Here is a 25,901-nt window from a genome sequence, read left to right on the forward strand (position 1 = left end):
TCACAATCACTAATGTGAGCATGTTTATTAAAGCAGAGACAGTCAGAAGAATCTCGGATTTGGTTGGCAAGATCTTCTGAGAAAGAGCCAAGTCTTCACTCCGTAAGCAGATTAAAACATCTTTTTCCCACTCTCATTTAAGTAGATGCACTTGGCACATAGTAGCTAATAGCCTAGGTTACTCTCTCAAGGCAGATGTGCTAATTACACATCCTGGAGAATCTGAGATGATAGAAAATGGTGTTAGAGAGGGAAGTGCAGAAGAGCACAGTTTCTCATTCTGGCACAGCCTTTCTCTATTTTCCTTGAGGAAGCAAAGCTTTGGAACCAACATGTCTGTATCTCTATAACTAACAAATTAAGTGAGGCAAAATAATCTTGTGCATCTGTTAGTGTGGATGGGAGCATAGCTTCTCCAGAATAAGATCAAAGCAAGCAATTCGCTTCCAGAAGAAAGATGTTAGAACCCTCAGTTCTGCCTGGAAACATTGTTCCCCAATCCCAAATGCATGGCTGTAATAACTTGGTGGTGATTCTCCACATGTTTAGAAGTAATAATTCTAATTACTACTTCAGAGGTTGGGTTCTGGCACTGAAAACAGGTTCCAGATCTTGATGAGTTCAACTGATAACTTCATGCAGAAAAATGAACGTACATAACCCAGACCTCCTGAGAATTCTATTATTATTACTTGGAACTCTGGGTGGGTTGCATGGGACCTCCTTTTATCCTCGCAACAAGCCCATGAAGCAGACTGAGAAATAACAATTGGCTCAAGATCACCCAGGGCTTTTCAGACGGCAGTAAGAAGCCGTGAATAAGTAGAAGGTAAGAGCTTCACAAGTAAGAGCCTGGGAATAAGTAGAAGGCACAAGCTTGCTCAGCATCCACACACACAAAGATTGTCTTTTCCTGTGAAATCTGATGGGCAAGTCACGTGAGCAAAAGGCTCCTGGTGTTTCTGCAGCACCAGCCATTGGCCAACTCTTGTTTTCCGTGATTAACCCACCACTTTTCAAACTACTTTTCTGGAGAATGAAAGTTAATCATAGAAAGCAAAAGCTGGTCAACAGTGGGTGCTGCAGAAATCGCGCCAGGAACAGATCACATGGGGGAAAGGCTCCTGATGTGATTTATACAGTACTCTGCAGGCATGTTGGGATGCGGAGCAAAAAACCATCTACTTATTCCTCAGTGATTTTCAAAGCACTTCTTATTGCCATCTGTGAAAAGCCCCCAGCGAGCTTCATGACTGATTGGGGATTTAAACCCAGGGTTCCCCAGTCCTAGTGCAGCCCTCTAACTATGACATCATGCTAGCTCTCTACCACCTGTTACTACTCCCACAACACACTTCACACTGCAGGCTGCTAAAACACACTGGAATACCTTGAGATTGTTCACATGAACCAGCAGGTGGAGCAGGCAGGAAGGCTGGGTAAACTTACCTTCCCCCAGATGAGCGATTTATTGTTTTGGGAGTGTGGACCATGCTCTCAGCACTGCATGGTGCAGCACACAGCTCCAGAGGCTGGGCCAGAGACTCCCACATTGCACTGCACAACATGCGCAATGCATTGGTGGATTCCCCCAAGATACAGGTGCTCTAGAAGCCCATCTCTGTGTGTGGCTGAGCTGGAAGCAGCCCCTGCTCGCACATGAGCAGTTAGCCCGGATTAAGGGAGTGCTTGCTCCCTTAACCTCAGCTAACAAGTGGGCTAAACAGCTGAGCTAGGTGGAGGTGCCCTGCTGGGATTGGGCCTAATTCTGGCAGTGATCATGCACAGCCTAACTCACCCTGGGCTTCCCTAGCCTGGCTTAGGCTGCGTGTGATAACAGCCTCCTTACTATTAACGTGTTTCCTTTTTCCTCATACCTCTGGACCCCTTTCAGTCATGTACTTGTGGGCTTTCTTGGGCACATTACCCCATCTTGGCCTCAGTTCTTCAGTCAGACAGGGGTGCCACCAGCAATGCATGCATCCACTAGAGTTGGAATTGCCTGACCCCAGCCTGGTTGGTCAGGGCTCTGATGCTTCCTCAGTGGCTGGGAGGAATTCCCTACGACCTAGTATTGTGGTGGTGCTTCTGCCCAAGCTCCTTTCCTAGGTTCATCCAAGCTCCTTTGCTACACTTCTGACCCTCCCAATACTGTGAGCACACAGTTGGCCATGTGTTCCCTTCCAGCAAGCCTGGAGCAGTTCACATCACCACAGGATGTGGTGCCCCAGCATCCTTTGTAATATTGCAGGGGGTTCAGAAGGCACATCTCTCAGCTCGCTCACAGCAAACCAAACTAGGTGAAATTGAGAGAGTGTGTATGCCTTTTTATTTGTGCAACCACAAATAAAGAGAATCCATTGCCTAATATAATCACCATTTGAATAGGTAACTGCTGTTTAGCTATGTGCAATTCACCGCAATATGCCATGGACTAATGAAGGTGTTTAAAATCAGAAAATATTAATACCTCTGGCTGGGAAAATGGGCTTTGCTTAAAGGGTGGTAAAAACTTCTTTTTACTGGAACAGTAAAGGGTTATATTGAATATTAAAACTACCCTTGAATAAATACCATTCCAATCCCTCTGGAGAATCCTGTGTGGGTTTCCTCCACTTAATGGGTCCACAATAATGTGCTTGACATGAGCCTAAGATAATTTGGATTGACTGTCAGGGGTGTGATTAGGAGGTGGCCTATGGAGTCCAGGCCTCCAGTGAATGGCTTGGAGCCCTAAATCTCACCAGCCATTTCTTTTGTGAATGGGAATACCTAACACAGTAAAACACATTTGGCCCCTGAACAGTGCTGATAAGGAAAGAAGAATTGGACATGCAACACTAGGAAGCAGCCAGCTTTTTGTTAACAAAACAGTTTTTGACAACAGGCAGTCTACACAACACAAACAGTGAATTTCAGTGGCTAGGGCTTGATTTCTTCCAGTTTTCAATGCTAGGGCTCAACCCTGGGAAATATTGATAGATGAAGGTACCCCTGAGCAGGGAAATATTGATAGATGAAGGTGTCTCTGCATTTCTCGCACAACCTTATATGCCAATGCCAGAAGCCTCCAAGTCAAGATGGGTGAGCTGGAGTGCTTGGTTGCTAAACAGAAATAGATATTGTGGGCATAACAGAAACAAGGTGGAACAGTGAGAACCAGTGGAACACTGTTATCCCTGGAAATAAACTCTATAGAAAGCACAGGGAGGGGCACCTTGGAGGTGGAGTAGCACTGTATGTTAAAGAAGGCATAGAATCTAACAAGCTAGAAAACCTAGGTGGACTGGAGTCCTTCACAGAAACCCTGTGGGTGACAGTACAAGGCCTGAAAGGAAATGTGCTACTGGGGATGTGCTATTGCCCTCCGGATCAAAATGCTGACAGTGCCTGGGAGTTGCAGGATGGAAATCAGGGAGGCGTCAAGGAGAGGCAAGGTAGTAATAATGTGTGACTTCAACTACCCACACATAGACTGGGTAAATTAACAGTCAGGTAATGACAAAGAGGTCAAATTTCTAGATACACTGAATGACTGTGCCCTAGAACAGTTGGTCTTGGAACAAACCAAAGAGAAGGTGACCTTGGACTTAATCCTGAGTGGCACCCAGGACCTTGTGCGTGATATCAGTGTCATCGACCCTTTAGGGAACAGTGACCATAGTGTGATGAAATTCAGAATACATGTGGGGAGAGAATCACCAAGGAAGTCTAACATAGATACTTTGAATTTCAGAAGAGGAAACTTCTCCAAATTGAGGAGTATGGTGAAAAGAAAGCTGAAAGGGAAAATCAGGAGAGTCACTTCACTCTAGAATGCATGGAATTTACTCAAAACCACAACACTAGAAGCCCAGTTAGATTCTATTCCCAAAAGGAAGAAAGGTACCACTAAGTACAGGAGGATGCCAGCATGGCTAACAGGTAACATCAAGGAAGCCATAAAAGGGAAGAAGACTTCCTTTCGAAATTGGAAGCCTGTTCAAATGAAGAGAACAGAAAGGAACACAAACTCTGGCAAAAGAAATGCAAGGTGACAATAAGGGAGGTGAAAAGAGAGTATGAGGAACAATTCAATAAAAGCATCAAGGGGAATAACAAAAACTTCTTTTTGAGGCAGGAAACCTGCCAGGGAGGCGGTTGGACCATTAGACAATGGGGAAGTGAAAAGGATCATTAAGGAGAATATGGAGGTTGCAGAGAAGTGAAATGAGTTATTTGCATCCATCTTCACAGCAGAGGATACTGAGCAAATATATGTTCCTGAATGAGGCTTTTCAGGGATGGAGGCTAAAGAATTGAGTCAGATAGAAGTGACGAGAGATGATGTTCTAAACTGTCTGGAAAAACTGAAAGCTAGCAAATCGCCAGGGCCAGATGGCATCAATACAAGTGTCCTCAAAGAACTCAAATGTGTAATTGCCGACCTCTTGCTAAAATATATAACTTATCCCTGCAATCAGGCTCTCTACCGGAGGACTGGAAAGTAGCCAATGTAACACCGATTTTCAAAAAGGGATCCAGGGGTGATCCGGAAAATTATAGGCTGGTTAGCTTAACAACCATTCCAGGCAAATTGATGGAAAGCATCCTCAAGGATAAAATTGTAAAGCACATAGAAGAACAGGCTCTGCTGGGAGAGATCCAGCATGGCTTCTGCAAAGGCTTCTGCTTTTATGGGCGACAAAATGGCAGATGTGGTTCAGTGTTGGCAAGTGTAAAGTGATGTACATTGGGATGAAAAACTCCAACTTGAAGTATACGTTGATGGGATCTGGCCTGTCGGTGACTGACCAGGAGAAGGATTTTGGGGTAGTGGTGGCTAGCTCATTGAATGTGTTGAATCAATGTGCAGCAGCTGTGGAAAAGGCCAATTTCATGCTAGGGATCATCAGAAAGGGGATTGAAAATAAAACCATTAATATTATAATGCCCTTATACAAAACTATGGTGTGGTCACACCTGGAGTACTGCGTACAATTCTGGTCATCACATCTAAAAAAGAACATTGTAGAACTTGAAAAGGTGCAGAAGAGGGCAACAAAGATTATCAGGGGCCTAGAGCACCTTTCTTATGAGGCAAGGCTACAACTCATGGGGCTATTTAGTTTAGAAAAAAGACGACTGCGGAGAGACATGATAGAGGTCTATAAAATCATGCATGGTGTGGAGAAAGTGGAGAGAGAGAAATTATGCTCCATCTCCCATAACACTAGAACCAGGGGTCATCCCATGAAATTGATTGCCAGGGAATTTAGGACCAACAAACGGAAATACTTTTTCACACAATGCATAATCAACTTGCGGAATTCTCTGCCAGAAGATGTGGTGACAGCCAACAACCTGGATGGCTTTAAGAGGGGTTTGGATCAATTCATGGAGGAGAGGTCTATCATCGGCTACTAGTTGGGGGGCTATAGGCCACCTCCAGCCTCAAAGGCAGGGTGACTCTGAGTACCAGTTACAGGGGAGAAACAGCAGGAGGGAGGGCATGCCCTCAGCTCCTGCCTGTAGGCTTCCAGCGGCATCTGGTGGGCCACTGTGTGAAACAGGATGCTGGACTAGATGGGACTTGGGCCTGATCCAGCAGGGCTGTTCTTATGTTCTTAAGGTTTCAGGCAGGAGTCTATCACAGCCCTACCTGGAGATGCCAGGGCTCGAACTTGGGACCTTCTGCATAGGAAGCAGATGCTCTGCCACCGAGTTAAGTCCCCATTCCCTAAGGGGAATATCTTACAGCAGAAAGCACTCGCATATTGTTGCCTATCCAAATGCAAACCAAGGCAGAACCTGCTTAGCAAAGGGGGTGGTAGTGGTGAGTTTGCTGCTATCCCACCCCCAAGAACTGGTTGTCAATCTAATGTCTGAAGTGGCCTGCATCATGGTAGGCTCAGCCCTGGATAAAGGAGAGAGGCTTCTAGAGCAGAGTGGGCCATTTCTAGACAAACTTGAGCTCCAGCATTCCTTTTTAACATAAAATCTCACAGACATTTGTTTATTTAGAGAGTGTATATATGGGCCATTTGGATGAACAGACCACCCCCCCTGCAATAAATAGATGCACCAGGAGGATGTCTAGAGAGAATGTCTCGAGGGACATGTTATTGGTGTGTCCCCTTCATCTTCATGTGGTCCAGCAGCTGTCCTGTCCTGTCTGAACCAGCCTGTAATGTTGCTAAATAATGCCACATTTTTTACATTATTTCCTGTGTTTCCTGTTGAAACTTGATATGGAATTCAGGCTGCACACAGGTATGGGTCACTTACCTTGATTTATTTATAAGGCTTATTTATTTACTGATCCCTGGCAGGGCCCTTAACAGAAACCTGCAGCGGGATTTTCTTCAGTTTAGGGGTTAAACTTGATTCCCCAGATGTTGTTGGACTATAACTCCCATCATCACCAGCTACAAAGGCATTTGACTATTAAGCCACCCCGAGGAGTAGTGTACTGGAGGGGTGGGGTATAAATATTTTAAATAAATTAAATACCTATCTCACTTCTTCACCTGCCAGCTTAAGACATAGTGCTGACTGAAGTCTCTCATCTTTCTTATCTGCTCCACTTGTTCTGCATTTCAACTCAAAGTGTTTCCAGTTCTCTCCAGCATTTCCTTCAAATGCCACCTCTTCTGGAGGCTGGAGTGGGTCTATTTATGTTTCACTGTTTTAGTTTCAATTTCCCTTCCTACAGTAATGTTTGCTGCTGCAAACTATAAAATAATGCCACAGGAGACTGAAGTGCAGAACAAGCTTTACTTAGTACTGTACAACTCTTATTATAATTTAACTTAAAATGGCTGCCTCCAGTTTTTCAGTTCTCTGCTGCTGTTTCCCAGAATTGCTTTCTCTATGGAACCACCCATAAAAACCAAACACTACCACAATTACTTCCTACAGCAAGTCCTGTATTTTACAGTTTCCACCCATCCCAGGACTGTTGTCTGAATCACATTGAGAGAAATCAGTGACACACACCAGTGAAGAAAACCCCAGCAAAAACCGTCCAGTTCCAGTAACTTCTCCCACCCACAATGGTCTCACAATCTACAAAACAAAATCCTGTGTGGTGCAGGGACAGACCAATTTTGGCCTATGTATATATTGTACTAGACTCCTGTGATCAGCTGATGTGTTTTACACATCAAACTCAGGATGTGCTGATGGCCAAAGCATAATCAGTTTGTGTGTTTACTGATCTTTGAGTATGTACTCTTGCTAATTACTTTATGCCTGCTGGAACAGAATTCTAGTTCAGGTACAGAGATAGTTCCCAATACAGACAGACTTTTGGCTAAGTTGGGGAATTGCTGCCTAGTAACCTGGAGCACCTGCTTTTCTATGCCCAGGGCAGACATACAGAATTGTATGTCTCCTAATTGGACCCCCTTGCATATTGCAAGGGTGCAAGGCTTCTTACAAGCTCAGGACAACATGGGGTGCTGGATCTGGTCTCTTGCAAAGGTCTGAAGGGGACCAGGGATAGGGATGTGCACAGAACTGGCAACTGCCAGTTTGAAGTGGGGGAGGGGGATAGCTTTAAGGACTGGGGAGGGTGCTCTTACCCCCCACCAAGTTTCCCCCACTGGGACTGTGTTAAAAAAACAGACCTGTGGGGCAGCAGTGTACCTTCTCGCCACCCTGGTGCAGGTCAGACCGGAAGTACTCCTGGAAGTACCCAATTTGCATGTGCGGCCGTGATGTGCACACGTGCACTGGGTACTTCTGGGGGGTAATTACAGTCTGATGTGCACTGGGGCAGCAAGGAGGTATGCTGCCGCCCTGCGGGACTGTTTTTTAACACAGCGTTGGTGGGGGAAAGGCGGTAGGGAGGGGTAAGAACACCCTCCCCAGTCCTTAAAGCTACTCCCACCTTCAAACTGGCCGAACCACCAGACTTTCGAAACATTTCGGAGGTCTGTAAAAGGACCTCTGAACCAGTTCATGCACATCCCTAATCAGGGAAAGAAGAAGAGGCTGCTAGCTCACTGCTCAGCCCATGTCCTGGCTTAGTGGGACCAAACCTTGGGGAGGGAAAAAGCAGGAGCAGCAGCAGTGGCTGGTCCTCCTCACAGTGAAGGAGCAAGTCCCACTCCTGCTGTGTCACTCACCCCCACTTCCCGCCACCCCCACTTATAGCAGGGCTTGTCTGAAGAAGGAAAAGCCCGATGTGTGATGGCGGGAGCTTCCATGATTGCAAGACTGGATTGATCCAGTCTCATAATCACAGAAGTGCTTGCCATCACACACTGGGCTTTTCCCTATTCAGACAAGCCCTGCTGTAAGTGTGATTGGCAGAGCACGCCGCTGATTGATATGGTGAGGGTGGGACTTCCTCCCCCTTTGCCCTGCTGTACTTGGCTACAGCAGGACGATTATATAACATCCAAATGGATTTGTTTTTAGTCATAGCATTCCAATTGTATTGTCTGGCCTACTTTCGTTCTCCTACCTTTGATGACTGACTTGAGCAATTGGACCTTCTCTTCCTTCCCCTTCCTTTGTCATGGCTGTCTGCTGTGGATGCCCCAGTTATGAGTTTGTCCACTGCTAGTGCAATCAGAGTCTGCTCAGCCTCAGTTTTGAGATATTTGCTGAATTTCTGTATTATTGAGTCCGAGAAAGGAGAATATGTGAGACAATTGCCCCATTCACATGCAACATGAAATCGGAGTTTAAGGGGATAGAGGTTTCTAAACCTACACATCTGGATGTAAGAAACTACATTCCACATGGAGAGTGACCTGAGAACTCGATCTCCGAACTCCAACCTGAACCCTCAGGTTGGAGTGGGTTTCTCCACTCCAACCTGAAGTTTCCGTTTCCCAGCATTACGTGCGAATGCAGAAATGGAGGCTGCATTCGCTGTAACTGGAGCTGAGGGAGGAAGCTCCTTCCTGTCTCAGGCTGTGAGGGCTGTCCTTCATGCAAGAAAGAAGCTTGTGCAGCCAATTTCCCCCTCCTCTCTTCAGTCTCCCTGTGGAGGGGTAGCTATCCCACTGCTTTGCCACCATGTGTGGAAGAACTGCCCCGTTGCGCTACCACAGTAGAAAGATCCCACCTCTGTCACCACATGTGGAGGAACAGCTCTCTATTCCTCCTAACCTTTTTAGTGCTGCCACCAAGTGGACCTTTGGTATGGCTAGGTCCACCTCTATCAAAAATTACTCCCCCGCCCACACAAAAACAACAACAACCCAAAAACCTCAGTGGTGTGGAAAGGCTAATAAGTGGTGTGGAGACAAATCAACAAGCTTCTCTATTTTTTATAACCAGGAAGTTTACTTTTAGGGGGAAATGGTTCAATTAAAATAGTACTTTTCAACAGAAAATACAAATTTAAAAGAGTTATTACCAGAGCAGGTCAGGGAAAAATAAAAACTGGGAAAACGCAATCACTACCTGATTCTATACTGGTCCCTACTCAGAGTGCTCTGTGCTCCCCCCCCCTTTTTTTTTTTTTTTGGCAGATTCTGGCTTTCTGGGTAGTCTCTTGTTCTAATTACAGCACAGGTCTGGGGCTCAATCCAGCCTGGCTCTTCCTTTTCTTCTTGTGATTTCAGCTAGGCTTCTCTTGCTGGCTGCTCATTCTCTGCTTTCCTGGACTAACAGATTTCCAGACTCTCTTCCTTCTTCTGCCACCTCCAGCTCTGACTCTCTCCAGAAGACCTGACTTGACTCTGACTTCCAGGACTCTGATTTTCTCCAGCAGACCCTCTTGACTTCCAGGACTCTCTCTCTAAATCCTCTCAGAACTCTCTCAATACATACAGTTTCTCGGGCCCATCAGTTCCTCAGCCCAGCCAATCAGAACAAACAAAAAATTCCCTCCATTTAAAAAAATCTATTGTCAAAATGCTAAACCAAATGTGAAACAAGAATGAACTTTTGACCCTGCAAAGAGACCAGCCAACGTTCTATACATATTTACAATGGAGAACAACAGGTTTGTATCCCGTTCCTTCACACTCCCTGACAGCAGAGAGCCTGCTCTCTGAATTTGGTCAGGAAAGTGGTGGTGGTGTGCGGAACCACGGTTCCATTGGACCTGCGGTTCTCCATTACATGCAAATGTGGCCTCAGACAGGGGAGTGGCAGGTGGAGAGAACAAAAAGAGGTGTGAGTCATCATAGCTTTAAAACGTATATGTAACAACAAAATTAATTAAATGACACTTCAGACACTCTTTGGGAACTATTAACATGGAATATTTTCTGGGTTGGAGGAATCAAGAATATGTCCTAGTGTTTTAAAGATGGAAATTGTCCAGTGGACAGAGGTGCATTTGGAACTGAAGGCTTACATTCAAATGCTACCTCTGCAATAGGCTTATTGTATGACCTTGGGCAGGTCACACTTTTAGCCCTAGGCTGTAATCCTATGTACGCTTACCAGGGTGTGCTCCCCATGGGTCTTACTTCCAAGTAATCATGCACTGAATTGGGTGGCAAGTCTCCTATCTGTAAAACAGTAGCAGAGACCTACTTCATAGGACCATATAAACACGATAAAAATTACAATGTACATTACATTTGCAAAATGCTGTAGTTTGCTTTTTTAAAGAAGAAAATCATGAAGAAGTGATGCCAAAATGTAAGTTACATAGATATGCATACAATATTATGCCAATTACAGTATATGCCCCTTTTGAAGGCTGCAGATCTAGCAAGAAGAGCACAAACAGACCAGAGGTACTACAGAACTCATTACATTTCTTTTTTAGGCCAGAAAGCAAGCTGTTTCTGAAAATGGTTGGTTGTGGTCATAATTTAAACTTTTGCTTCAGCCCTAGGGAACACTAGACTGTTTAGGCTTCCTATTGATATTTTAAAATCATGGAGTTAAAGGGCACTCTATCCCCAAGAGATCTTAAGCATTTCTATTCTCAAAGGTGGAGAAATATGAACAGACATAAAGCTTTTTGCTTCCTGCAGAAAGCGGCCAACTCTACTTAGCACAGCATTCTAACACCTTGCTTGGATCATCTGCCAAGGACTGGCTCCGATTTACACTTTGGGGGCAAATTGCTTCTGTCCCAGGTCATCAGTTATGACAGAAAATGTTTGCCTAAGTTTGATTAACCTTGATAGGAAACTTCTGCCTTAACCTTTTCTCAAAAGTTTCTGACCAGGACAAACCATTGCTCTAGGGCATTAAACAAAACAGAACAACAATCGGAGATTTGGTATGGCATGAAACATCATTCCAGGAAGCTGTTTAGCTTGCCTCTTCCTTTCTGGTCCACTAGCGCTGTGAATTGTGTTGCATCCTTGCAACTGAGCTAGAAGCCTTCCCCAGTGTGTTGTAAAATTAACTAAATGGTCTTCCAAAACATTAACTGGCAGGCAGCGTTTTGAAAACTGCCTGCATCCTATCAAAATGTTTGGTGCCTGGAAAAATGGATTTGCTATGCTTGGAACCAGATGTGTGAAAAGAAGAATGCAGAAAAGAAAACAATGAAATGTGCCCCTGTGCCAAGATTGTAAGAGTGGATTTTCAGATACTCCAAAGTTTAAAAAAATTACCAGGATGTTTTTCACATGGGGCTTTTAAAGCCCTTTAACTCACAACTCCTCCTGAATGGAGGGGGTGCATTCACATTTCAACCAGATTTACCCCAAAGTCCATGTGTGTTATCAGGGAGCCATTCACACGCAATTCGGGTTTTTCACTGCGCCTTAGAGTGTAGCCCACTTTATATCCAAAGTAAAAAAATCCACTATTTGTGTTGTTTTGGGGGGACAATTTCAGGTTCCCAGTAAAGCCTCCCTGTAAACTTGTGGTAAAATCTGCTGTGTTTAAAAGTCCCTGGGAATGCTCCCTCATGAAATGTGCACAGAGGTGCACCTAGGTAATCTTGGAGCCTGGACCTAAAGGCCTTTAGAGGCCCCCACACCCCCTGCAAGTTAAGCATCATCCCCCTACACACACACACACACACACACACACACACACACACACACACACCATTACACACCAGTATTTTTAACATGTGGGTTCCTGAGGGCACAAACAGCAACTGAACTCACAAGAATGTAAGAATATAAACAAGTATATTTATGCAAATATGCATTAGCAGAAACATTTCAACACACAACTTAACATATTCCCATTCCTCATATTTGTTTCCCCACTCCTCACTCTGTCTCTAAAGCAGAGGTCATGCTCAGCCGCCTGGTGCAGATTACAGTCACGCTTGGCTGTCCGGTGCGATGCCAACATCACCTGAGACAGATTAAAGAGGGTTTGGGGGGCCCCAGGGGGTGTGGAGGCCCTGGTCTTTGGCCCAGAAGTCCAGGGGTAGGAGGATGTGCATTTAGAACAGGGGTAGGAGTCCAGGGGTAGGAGGATGTGTATTTAGAACAGACAACTTTCAGGCACCCAAATTAATGGATAATCTCTCAAAATTCTAAATATAGGAATAATGACACTGATGATAGTAAAAAAATAGAATGTGGATAGCATCAAACAATGGCCATTCAGGACATCAAAGCATTAAAGAGAACAGCCAGGCAAATATGGGGTATCAGACAAACCTAAGCACACCCCAGGCATGTTCCAGGTACCCTCAGAACATTGCCCTTCATGGACCCTTCCTACCAGAGTGAGTCCCAAGAGAGTTGCTTCACAACCAGCACAAATGGCTATGAGCACAGATGTGGTTTCAATCATCTGCAATGGACCCTTCTGAGCTGTCAGTATCAGGACCACTGATTCCAGTCTGGAACACCCAGCTCCAAGGACTGATAGAATAAGCCTAGTCAGACATTACCGGTGAGCTCAATACGAGGGAAGGAGCAAACATTACCCCTGTATTGTTGCTAGAACAGCCTTTTTGGGGGGTACAAACAGCACCCCACTATGTAATTCGGAACTGCAGGCTTGCAGTCTCCCTCTTGGCTATAAGCTGATAGGACTGAACTCTGCACATGCCCATATTTGGCAAAACTCAAGTTGGTCACTTAGCACAGGTAAACATGGGGCAACTATTACCCAAGGTCAGTATAAGAAGAGACAGCAAGCTATAACCCTATGGAACCCCCCCCCCACCCCCTATTCAGAGAAAGAGACTGTTTCTCAAGGGAATAGTAAAACTCCCTTTTTGGCATACAGGATTAGTTTCACTAATCATCTTCAAAAGGAACTCAAATAAATCTGAATACTCCCACTCCACTATCCCTGTGCTAAAGGCCTGGCATGCATCAAGAGGAACTGTTGGTTTCAAAAGAATCATTATATCCCCACCTGGAAGGTCTTCCTGATGTGCGATATTAGGGCTGAGCTTGCCTATTCACTCCAGCCCATACAGGTTGTTGAAACCATTTCACTTTATCATTTATTGAGATCACACCTACTGGTGATCAAATCAAGCAGTATGTACCAAAATGATACACCAACCATGGATGTTGGCTCCTACAGCAAGATGTGACCCGTGTATGGCCCAAAGGCAAGATTTTGCTTATTTCCAGCCTAAACACCAACAAATGTTGTGCTTTTGCTATAGTGATACCATCAGCTACAGCTTTTGCTACAGCCTCGACTCCAGCTCTAATCCCAGCCTCCAATTTGGATCTGTCTCCAGACCCAAACCATGCACCACGCTTGGCTGCCCTAGAGAACTGGACCCTAGAGACCCAACCACCTCTGGACTTTTCCTGGAACCAGACACTATCCTGGTTTTCCAGCTTGCGAGTGGCATGGTTGCCTCTCTTTTTTCCTGCCTTCCTGAGTTATCCCTGTGAGTAGATCCACCAACGCATACCACCAGATATTGGATTTGATATTTTAATGACCTATATTCCTAAATCTCCTCACGCCCTTCTCTTTTCTCTTTAAGTCTAAAGCTGCTCTTCAGGCCTTTTCTCTAGCCAGCCCTAAGCTGATTCTGTATTAATTTGAATCTTATGCTAAAATGCCTCTCATGAGGTTCCAAAATTAGCACTATTAGTTAATATGTTATTAACTTCTTGCCTGTTTAATCAGCTTTTCTCTTCCTGTACCCCTAATTTCCTAAACGGATCTGATTTACCACATTTCGGTCTCCTCCTCATTTTTCAGACCAAAAACTTTGCACAAATTTATTCTGCAATGTACTGTTCCACCTAGTCACGCTGATTCCCCCCAGTAGCCCAAAAACTTGATTTGAGTGTTAGCCAGCACTCCAGAACAGTCTCATTAACAGTACACATTCTTCCCCCACCTGCCATCTGACTTTGTCTCCTTCTCAAATTAAAAGTCTGACCTGTTTGATTACTGATCTGGCCCATTTCCCTGAACCCATAATTGGTCTCCAAAGATTCATTCCCTGTTGTATTCTATCCAGTAATTTTTTGTATTTTGTTTGGATGCTTATCCCCGTGGGGGTCCTGTAGAGAGTGTGGGGAGGAGTAATAAAGGGGAAGGAGAATAGAACAGAACAGAACATTCTTTATTTCGGTCATTGACCAGAAACATTATCACACACAAGAGAACGTAATTTGCATAAGATATAACAAAACTTAGCCACTGTATTGGTATATTTATGATTAAAATTTGACAGTAAAATTTTTAAGAGAGACTCATCTGGATAACCAGGAAACATCACAAGATACGGCAAAATAAGTGTTGATCGATCATTCTTGTAGAGGTCACAATGTAAAATAGCATGTTCAGTGTCTCGATATCGCCTGACCCGCAAGGGCAAAGTCGGGATGCATAAGGAACCCCCCTAAACCTCCCTTGGAGCACTGCTGTAGGGAACACATTTAATCGTGCTAAAGATAGCGCCTGCCTGAACTTGGAAAAAGAAATATTATTTAAGTATGCAGCGGGTTTTGTGTTAAAAAGCTGATCTGCAAGGTAAACACCTTTTGGGATTTTGGCAACTTCTAACTGTAGATCAATGTCAGAAATACGTTGTTTAATAGACTTCCTAGCACAATCATTGTTGGAAGTTAAAGGACTTTGCACTGTCTCTTTGCCTCAGACAGTGGAGGACAGACTAGTAAGTCAGAGGGCTAGAGAGTCAAGGGTCATCCCTTCTCCACTGCTCTGATGCTATCCCTTTGAAATGTAGATTCTTATTCTTAGGGATTCAACTTCCTCCTTCCTCTCTCTCTTCCTACCTGGCCCGCCTACCTTGCAACATGGCAAGCCTCTCTCCCTGCACCATATGTGCAAAGAGGATGCAGAATCCATCTGCATCCAGCTAGATAGATAGATTAGAGATCCTAACTCCTCATTTTCCTATCTAGAATGGAGTTCCTTAATAAATGCCTTATATATTGATTTGAAACTATGAATTGGCTCCAAGTTACTTTACTCTCAGCACACACGCATGCCTAACTAAATTTCCGCTGTGTTGTGCCTCTGTGCACTCTGCTATAATGAGAAAGGGATTCTCTCACCACAGAGAATTTCCAACAGGTTATGGGAGCCCAGTATTTTGAGCTGCATGTACTGCAACCAGAGAGTTAGGTTTGTTCCAGGAGATCCAGTGAGATCTAGTGTGGACACTTTGAATTGCTAATCTACAGCAACTGCCTTTTGGAGCCAGTGAGGATGGCTACATACCTAGAGGGAAAACTCAGGCTGACTATCCTGAATGCAGACAACTATTTGGAATGGAAGACTCAATTGAGGATTGCACTGAAAGCAGAAGGACTCCAAAACGTTACTGAAGAGAACCGCCCCCACAGATGGAACCACAACTGCTGAGAAAAAGGCGAAACAAGACTGGCTAATTAAGGATGCAAAATCGCAAGCGATGATCGCAGCTTCTGTGAGTAAAAATTTCCTTTATGCTATCGCAGCTTCTGTGAGTAAAAATTTTCTTTATGCTACATGTGATCTTGGAACCTCAAAGGAAATGCTAAACAAGCTAGATTCCTTGCATATGAAAAAAGGGTGGGCATACACCTTTAATTTGAAAAAGAAAATGCAAGATCTTCAGTATAAAGATGGGGACTGTTTTTCTACTTTTGTGGGATTTTTGGAAGATTTCTTTTTCCAATTTAAAGAGGCAGGGGAGGAATTTACAGAGAGTCAGAAGCTGGAAGCTCTGTTCCTAAGCATGCCCCCCAGCTATAGCAGTTTAATCGGCCAGTTGGAAACCCACACCAATCTAAGCTTTGAAAAGGCAATACAAACATTGTCCTCAGAGGCAAACAGGAGGAAAATTTTGAATTCACGCTGTGAAAGTGAATTGCCAAGTAACTTTGCTCTTAAAGCAACAATTGATCATTCCAGAAGAAACCCAAGGTGGGGAGGGAATGCTGCAAGAGGAAACCGCATGGGCCCCCCACATTTACATACAAAGAGATCTGGCTTTGCCACCAAAGAAACTCAGTCCAGAGAGAGAGGTCACATGACCTCCAGCAGAGAGACAGCTCCAACTGGGACTAATGCCTTTAGATGTTTTCTATGTAACCAATTTGGCCACAAGGTGGCGAACTGTCCCAAGAATCAGACAAGAAGGACCGATTTTACTAAAGAGAATGGGAATCATGATTTCAAGTTTACAGAAAGATATTTGAACAGGAATTATAATGTTAATTTGATGCAAAGCGATGAAAAGTTCATTTATTTGGATTCTGGTTCATCTGTGCATATCTCAAATGATCTGGCTTTCTGTACTGAACTGTTTGATATTCCTGAAGAGACTGTTTATTTGGGCAATAATACTACAATTAAAGCCAAGAAGAAAGGCGGAGGAATTTTGTATTGTAAATTGCTGGATGGATCTGTTAAACCATTTTTTCTTAAAGATGTTTTTTATATCCCTGACTTCTCAAGCTCCTTGATTTCAATATCCAAGCTAGAAAAACAAGGCTGTGAACTGTATATTAAAAATGGACAATGTGTTGTTACCCAGAATGGAGAAGTTTGCCTTGTAGGCTCTGAATTCAAAGGTCTTTATTGTGTGGAAGAGCAATTTAGAGACAGAGAAAGACCTGAGGCATACCAGCCTAATGAAGTGAACCTTGCTAAGTCATGCCTGCATGAAAACTGCTTGCAACTGTGGCATAGACGGCTAGGACACAGGAGTTTTGAGTCAATCCAGAACATGAAGGAAAAGGGATTAGCTAATGGCATTGATTTTTGTACCATGTGACATTGTAACTAACTGTGTTTGTTGTCTTGAGTCCAAAGCAGTTAACAAGCCATTTCCTAAGCAGAGTGAAAGGAAGACCGGAAGACCCCTGGAACTGATCCACAGCAATATATCTGGACCACTACCAGCAACCATAGGTAATCAAAAATATTTTCTAACAATAACAGATGATTTCTCACGATACACGTGTGTTTTTCTACTAAAGGAGAAGTCACAAATGCTTGAGAAATTAAAAGGATATGTGGCGATGGCAAGCAACAAATTTGGCTGGAAGCCAAAGATCCTATGCACAGACAATGGAGGAGAATATATGTTCAACGCCACACAGCAGTTCCTGAAAGAACATGGAATCATGCATCAAACCACGGCAGCTTCCAACGCATCACAGAATGAAGTGTCAAAGAACAGAAGTCTACTGGACATGGTAAGATGCATGCTTGCTGATGCACACCTCCACAGAAATTCTGGGGAGAAGGCATCATGACTGCTACATACATACAAAACAGAATGCACACAAAGCCTATAGAAAAAACACCATATGAACTTTGGCATGGTCATAAGCCGTCCATGACGCATCTGCGTGTCTTTGGAAGCACGGCTTACTCATACATCCCAAAGAAAAAAAGGACTAAGTTAGGGGCTAGGGCCACAAAAGGGATTTTTGTAGGCTATTCAGCACAATCCAAAGGCTACAGAATTCTGGATCCTGACACCAACAGGATAACCATAAGCAGAGCGGTGTATTTTGATGAGAATGAAAGAGCTACACCTTCAGAGGGGGCCTACACTGAAGCAAACAACCAGACCAAGCACCCTGATGACTGGATTATGCTTCCTGATCTGGGAAGCTGCAATATAGATCTAATAAACTTTGAATAGATTCCAGTGTGACGAAATTGCCAAAAGGGCCCAACTGAGCACCATATAATAATAAAGGGTAGACCTTGGAGAGAAATAGTTTAAGAGCGGCTGGAATGGTGGGCTGAGGCTTGGGCGTTATGCACAATACAATTTAGATGTGCCTGGCGCTGGCCCGAGGAGTGGGAAACCACGCCCAGGTACTTAAAGATTTTAACTTGTTCCAAGTAATGACCATTCATTCGCCATGTATGGCATTTGGGGGGCTTGGCAAAAACTAACACTTTAGTTTTTTGATAATTTACTTCGATAAGCTCTTCAGCACAGTAGGAGCTGAAGGGGGAAGGAGAAAATAGAGTTGTTGTTGAATAAACCTTTTCCACCCTGAGGGTTTAGCTCCACTTGTGATAATGGATACCTACCACTCCGGGTGGAAAAGAGATTTGGAGGAAAGGTTGCATCATTATGGTTTCTCCCCTTCTGCTTTGATAGCTCTGGGGTATGAAAATGCCAGGCTCAACCTCAGACAAAGAATATATGAACTTGATAACTGTACAAAAATACTGCAGAGCTTTGACAGAGGCGCAATGTAATGCCTTGCAAACAGCAGTCCTGGAAGGGAGATATCAAAAGATCCCCTACAAAGAATATACTTGTCTCTTGGGAGATATCAAAACAATGGCACTTGTGCTCCTTTATTGTCAATTTTACCAATATATATGGCATAAATAAATAACTCCTTTTATTAACTATCATCCAGGTTGTATAGATTTTTTAAATCTCGATTATGTTTTAACTGACCAAAATGACTCAAGATCTTATAATGTGCCTAAGTTCTGTTTAATAGCCAGTGAAATTCACCAGGAGTTTATTAAGAATCAAATCTAGCTGATCTATGTGTTTAATCACTGTATCATAACCCTGTTGGTTTACTTTGCTGGGCTTCCATTTGTAAACTGTTACATTTTTAATGTAAACCGCCCTGAGCCTTTTGGAAGGGCGGTATAAAAGTGTTAATAATGATAAATAATAAATAAATAAACTGTACTGGTCTGTGACTGTAATAAAGTATTGGAATAAACCTTTAGTTAAAATCTACATAAGATTGATGTGTGTGTATGAGGGAAGCAAGCAGCTATAAAACACTCCCACTCCTACCAGACCAACAAAAGTATTGCCTGCTCAGGAAATGACAGGGAAGACAATTGGATATTTAAAACTGAATATTCTAAAAAGCCATGAGTCCATACTCCTAATCTTCAAAAACAAAACCATTTGTGTTATTTTTGCTGGATACAGTAGGAAATCAATTCCTAAAACTGTAACTGTAATCCTCCAATTCTTGAAAACAGTTTGAATGATCTCATCAAGATAGCATGACGGAGTTACAGGCTTGCAATGAATCTTCTTGTTGGCTTTATCAGAAGTCCCAACAAGTGAAGTACAGCACGGCAATCCTGTTGCTAAAGTGACATGGTTCATCCATTCCATTTGTTCACTAGCCTGAAGGTAGCTGGTTTGTGTAAAGTCCAATCTATTAGTCTGGAGAGCCCAACAGCTGTGAGCTTCCACAGCTGGGGGAATTTACATGGCAGTTTTAGGTGGATTTAGCGGCATCACCAACAGAGTGGATTAAGCAGTGGTGGGGTGGGGGGTGGGGAAACCTTTTCTGCAAATCCCTAAAATTAATTGGATATCTAAACACTTGGTTGGCACTAGTAACATGGTGTCATTCCATATACAAATTGCAGCTTAAGTTAAAAATTTCCATCTGTAAATTAAAAAAAACAACTAATTGAAATGTAGGCTGATTACAAGACAAATCTTTTTGTACTAATTATCTTAATTATAGGCTTTTTAATGGCAAGTCACTGCTGAAATAAAAACATATGCAAATGGCAACTTATAATGATAGCCGCACCTGGTAGTACTTGTGCATAGTTAATGGGAACATTAATGAGTAGATCTGAGGAACAGGGGGCTGGATGCATATAAATGTAGGAGGATGTATATACGCAATGAGCAAGAAGCATATGGTATGACTTCAGCATGCAGGCAAGGCAACATGGCTGCACACGTAAGGTCACAATAAACTTGAAAGGCATTATTCACCGGCCATCTTTTTCAATTTAACAGATCTAAAATCTGCAGCTACTCAAGTCATATTACAGAATTGGCTTTGCTTTCCAATTTCCATTGTCCAAAATGTACTTTTTTAGATTTCATAGTTGTGAAGATGTTAGAAAGTATTTTATTTTATTTTATTATTTGTCACATTTATATACTGCCCATTTATATACTGTCTCAGGAAGGTTTACAATCCAATCAAACAACCAAAACCCAAGAATCATAGAAATAGATTAAAATTACCATAAATAAAACTTAAACATCAAACTAAAAGCCTGATAAAACAGATGTGTTTTCAAAAGATGTTTATAAACAACCAGAGATGGGGAGATCCTGATTTTATTTGGGAGTGTGCTCCAGAGCCTCAGGGCAACCCTAGAGAAGGTCCAGTTTTGGGCTGCCACCAAGCAAATTGGTGCCCACAGCAACCTGACCTCCCCCGATGATCTTAACAAGCAGTGGAGTTTATGAAGAAGAAGGTGCTCTTTTAAATACCCTGGGCCCAAGCCGTTCAGGGCTTTATAGGTAATAACCAGCACTTTGCATTTTGCCCGCAAACCAATTAGCAGGCAGTGTAGTTCTTTTAATACAGGAGTAATGTGAGCACTACGGATGGCCCTGGAGACCAACTTGGCTGCTGCATTCTGCACCAGTTGCAGTTTCCGAACTACATACAAAAGCAGCCCCAAAGTAGAGCACATTGCAGTAATCAAGCCTGGATGTTACCAGCATATGCACCACTGTTTTAAGGTTATTTGTCTGGAGAAATGGACATAGCTGGCATATCAGCCAAAGCTGATAAAAAGCACTCCTGGCCTCAACTTGAGATATCAGGGACATAGAAATGGAAATAGCTGGCATATCAGCTGAAGAAATGAACGTAGCTGGCATATCAGCCGAAGCTTAATGAAAGCATTCCTGGCCTCAGCCTGAGATATTAGGGAGATATTTGGGTCCAGAAGTACTCCCAAGCTACATACCTGATCTTATAGGGAGAGTGTAACCCCACACAGAACAGGCAGATCTAAACCATTTCCTAAGTTCCAGCCTCCCCCAACAAGTACCTCCGTCTTGTTTGGATTCAGCTTCATGGCCTCCATGGCAACTACGGGCCTATCTCAATTGGTATCAGGCTCTACACACCTGGCATGACACACTTTGGATCTGGTTTTTGCCGACCAGGGAACAAATAATCTGGAGGCGGGGGAGTCTGAGATAACTCCCTTGTCATGGTAAGATCATTATCTGGCGGGGTTTAGTTTGACAGCTTTGTCTACCTTTGCAGGGGTGGTAGACCAATTAGAATGGTCTGCCCTTGGAGGCTTATGGATCTGTTCAGTATCCAGACAGCCCTCGGGGAGTGTCCAGTACCCAGAGCTGGTGACTCTTTCCAGGCCCTGGCAAATCTCTGGAATGTGGAGACAGCCCAGGCTGTTGACACGGTCACTCCTAAATGCCCTCTCTGTCTTGGTGGAGCCTGTTCTGCTCCTTGGTTTTCTGAGGAGCTTCAGGCAATAAAACAACTCAGAAGAAGCTGGAATGATGCTGGAGGAAAACCTGTGATGAATCCAACTGAACATGGGCTAGAATCCATTTTCGGGACTACTCTGTGGCTGGTGGGGGCAGTGAAGGAATGTTTTCTCTCTACTTCTGTTGTGTCTGCCCGGTGCAGACCAGAGGAGTTTTTTTCGTGCAGCGAAGTCCGAAAACCAGTTTGAAATGGGTCCAGATAATCTGCTTCTTCCAAGACTGACAGGAGTTAAGAAGCCACCACCTTCTCAATCACCCTGCCCAACCATGGAAGACTGGAGACAGACCTATAATTGCCTAGCTCTGAAGATCAAATGCAGGTTTCTTTAAAAGTGGCCTAACAATTGCCTCCTTGAGACAAGGAGGCATCCTGCCTTCCCTCAGAGAGGCACTGATGATACTAACAAGACCGTCTCCAATAACTTCCCTGCTAGATCATATAAGCCATGTAAGGCAAGGGTGAAGAAAACAGGTGGTAAGGCAAACTTCTCCAAGCAGCTTTTCCACATCTTTGGGAGTCACAAATTGAAACTGATCCAACCTAACCATACAAGAGGAGTTTCTGGACACCTCTATAATAGACTCTGCAATTGCCATGGAATCCAGATCTGCTCAAGCCTGAGAGATTATATATATATAAAAACCTCATTAAAGGTGTCACAGCAAGTCTCCGATGGTTCTAAATGCTAGCCCCCTCACAACCCTAGACAGCTCTGCTGGATGTGATCTTGTGGATGCAATGCACTCAGAAAGGTTCCCATCCCCAGATAAACCAAAACACATACCTTTTATCATGCTAAAACTACATGTAACAGAAGAAGTATGTCTGATGACAGCACGTCCTATCCCTGAAAACTGCCACCAAAGAGCAGACCCCTTTGGCAGCCAGCTTCAGCGGCCACGTATAAGCAGCCCACCATCGGCCATGCCTACTATGGCTCAGCCTCAGCTTTTAAAGCAATAATGGCTGCAATAGTCCTTCCCCTCCAACCAACAGACCCAGATGAAAAAGGTCTTGCAATCAGCCAGGATCAGAACAAGAGACACCAACAAGTGGCAGAATGGAGTTGGTGTCGCCAGCAGATCTTACAGTTTTCTTGATATTCCGGCAGGTAAGAGAACAAACAAACAGAAAGTGAAAACAAAGTTTCTTCCAGTCCTGCTTCCAGTCATTCCCTCCCCCAGCTGTGGCTTGTGGCTTGTTAGAAAGTAGGACATGAAAATCCAAATTTTAAAACATGCATCATGAGTTTAAATCCAATCCCATTATTCTGAAGCCTCCAACTTGCTATTTCTGAACAAGTGAAGGCTGATTTACATGACTCTGCTGCTTGAATACTTCCCAAGTTGACCGCTTATTTTGTTTAGTAAGTGAAATGTGCCCAGGGGCTGATAAAATACAGTCTTTTTCTACAGGAAAAAAACATTAGCACATTGGTTGCATAAGAACCAAGGACTTTTGGAACTCCAGCTAACCCAAAGGAGCTCAGTATTCAGGGTCAAAAGTACCCAAAGTCCAGTGTGGTAATTCAGTTCTTCTACAGTTAAGCTTTATGTGAGAACAGTCTCCAGTTACCTATCACATTCCAATCGCTATTTGATCCTATCGATCATTAAAACAGTATTTAATCCATGTGTTAAGGGTTTGCTCAGATGAACCACACACCCTGCACAATTAGGTGATGGCAGGACTGTGTGGCAGATGAAATGTGTGCTGATGTTTCTGCCCCATATGACTGAGAGGGCCAGCAGAAGTATCATCCAAACTGGCCCTGTATGAAATTGCTGCACACAAATTCCAATTTTGCTATTAGTTATGATTACTTTGGCATTCTTCAACCTATGCTCAAGTTTGCTTGGAACAACTCAGAGGTGTTGATGATTGGCATGACTTTAGGGTAGGGCATTTACCTGTTCTGAATGGGGTCACATTCCCTTTAAAAGAGCATGTGCATCTGGGAGTGGTCCTCAAACCCATCTTGCTCCTGAATCCCTGTTGGAACATAGGAAGCTGCCATATACTGAGTCAGACTATTGGTCTATCTAGCTCAATATTGTTTTCAAAGACTGGCAGCGGCTTCTCCAAGGTTGCAGGCAGGAATCTCTCTCAGCCCTATCTTGGAGAAGCCAGGGAGGGAACTTGAAACCTTCTGCTCTTCCCAGAGCGGCTTCATCCCCTGAGGGGAATATCTTATAGTGCTCACACATCAAGTCTCCCATTCAGATGCAACCAGGGCAGACCCTGCTTAGTTATGGGGACAAGTCATGCTTACTACCACAAGACCAGCTCTCCTCTCTCCTAGAAACATCTTTTACCAGATCTTGCTGGGCACCAGCTGCAACCCCTCCTCTCTGACCCATCAGCCATGTACTAGTAACCCCCATAACATGATGTAATGCACATTTTGTTGGTCTGTCCATGAGCAGGATTCAAAAGCTGCAACTAATGCAGAATTCAGCAGCCTACCCTATAACATGCTGTGTAGAGAATAAACTGCTGCTATTTTGACAGGTACCCATTTCCTTCTATTTCAAGCCTCTTAGAGTCCTGGGCTTGTATTTGAGAGAATACCTTATTTTGTAGGATGTTCCCTTTTGAGCAGTGCTGTCCAAAGGTTGGTGGCACCCTTGCCATTTTCGCCCACGTGGGCAGGCACCTCCCATCAGGTGAGCAGTCCCCATGAACCACCTGGCCACTCACTTGTTCTCCTCTCTACCCACTGCTCCTGCCTCTGCCAGCTGCTGCTGGGCAGCCAGTCTGCTGCAGAACATTATAATTATGTTGCTGCATGATGTGGCGACGTGATCATAATGCACCATGGCAAGCCGGCTGCCCAGAAGCAGCACTGGCGGGATCAGTGGTCGGAGGTGGTAAGGAGAGCAGGTAGGCAGCTGGTGGGCAACAGAGATGAGGTGTACCCGCTTGGTCACCTGCTCTTTCCAATGATGGGAGGCACGCCTGCCCACCCATGCAGGTGGCACCTGACCCAGGCTGTGGCTCCCCTCCCCTCTTGGCACCCTAGACACCTGCCTAGTTTGCCTAGTGAACAGGCTGGCCCTACTCATGAGCACTGCAATCTCGGATTGCTCCTCTGTTACAGTTAGGGTTGCTGAGTCTCAAGGTCTGACCTGAAGCTTCAGGATTTTCACCTGCTCAAGAGCCCACCCCAGATGTTAAAATAGCACATGCTTACAAGTGGGGGTCAAACTCCACTGGCCCCAGCTTACTGTATAATCAGTGTTCCCTCTAACAGGGAATCCCAGATGTCGTTGACTACAACTCCCATAATTCCCAGCCAGAGGCCATTGCAGCTGGGGATGCTGGGAGTTGTAGTCAACAACATCTGGAATTCCCTATTAGAGGGAATGCTGCTTGTCATTCATCCCCCTTCTTTGAGCCGCTCACGGATACTTCAGAGTTCCATCTGTAGAGGCAAATGCTATATCTGTGATGGGGGCAGCTTCTGGGTGCCCGAGCCTCACAGTCACGGAAGCTACCCCCATCACAGTGACAAGCCAGGGCATGACTTCTGACCCACTTGTGTGCTTATGCTGGCTATTTTGTGTGCTTATGCTGTGCTTATGCTGGCTGTTGAGCATATGCTGGCTATTTTGTTATAACTTCTGAAGAGGCTAGGGTCTTCAGGGGAATGAGTGAAATCTCTTGGCCTGAAACAAGGACACAACCTATTTTCTGCTTAGCTTGAGAGCTTTTGCCATTAGTTCCACCCCTCAAATCCACCAACCAGTACCCTGAGCCAATAGGCACAGCCAGCCTTCACCCCCAGAGCCACTACATACCATGCCCCTATCCCCCATCATTTGGGTGACCACCCTTTAGTTCTCATGCTCCGCTCCCTAGATCTCATGGCCTAGTTCTATTTAATGTTCCTTTTCAGTAGTGGTACCTTTGCCTAACAAGGCTTATTTTGCTCCCATTCTGGATAGTTTCTGCTGGCAGGTAAATACATTTTTCCCCTATGAAAAGGCTTTCTGTAAACAGATGATGAGCACCAAGGTTTTATAGGAGTGCTGTGCTGCTTTAAAAAATAAAATAAAATAAATGCTGTCCTGGTGTTTTGGTGCTTTATATATTTTACAGTTTGTGTTTTGTTTTACTAGTTGTTGATATTAGTAGTTTGGGAAGCTGTTCTGAATATTTAAATAGAAAGCTGACACATCAACAAATACATAAATCCAAACTTCTAGATGATCCAAAAGTCTTACAATTTACCAAGGCAGTAAGACAAAGGAAGTTAGAACAGCTGCAGGAGAGAGGATGTAAGTAGAGGAT

The 25,901-nt window shown here is 44.1% G+C and overlaps 1 long non-coding RNA gene across 1 annotated transcript in view; it reads right to left on the minus strand.

Annotated features, from left to right (window-relative positions):
* The window catches only part of LOC128324883 (uncharacterized), a 77,507-nt gene extending 53,179 nt beyond the window's left edge, over nucleotides 1–24,328 (minus strand). Inside the window, exon 1 of the long non-coding RNA XR_008307146.1 lies at nucleotides 24,180–24,328. This is a non-coding gene — a long non-coding RNA (uncharacterized LOC128324883). The remainder of the gene's footprint in view (nucleotides 1–24,179) is intronic.
* Nucleotides 24,329–25,901: the final 1,573 nt, after the last annotated feature.

The sequence above is a fragment of the Hemicordylus capensis genome, chromosome 4 (genome assembly GCF_027244095.1).
Source record: "Hemicordylus capensis ecotype Gifberg chromosome 4, rHemCap1.1.pri, whole genome shotgun sequence".
Taxonomy (NCBI): Eukaryota; Metazoa; Chordata; class Lepidosauria; order Squamata; family Cordylidae; genus Hemicordylus; species Hemicordylus capensis.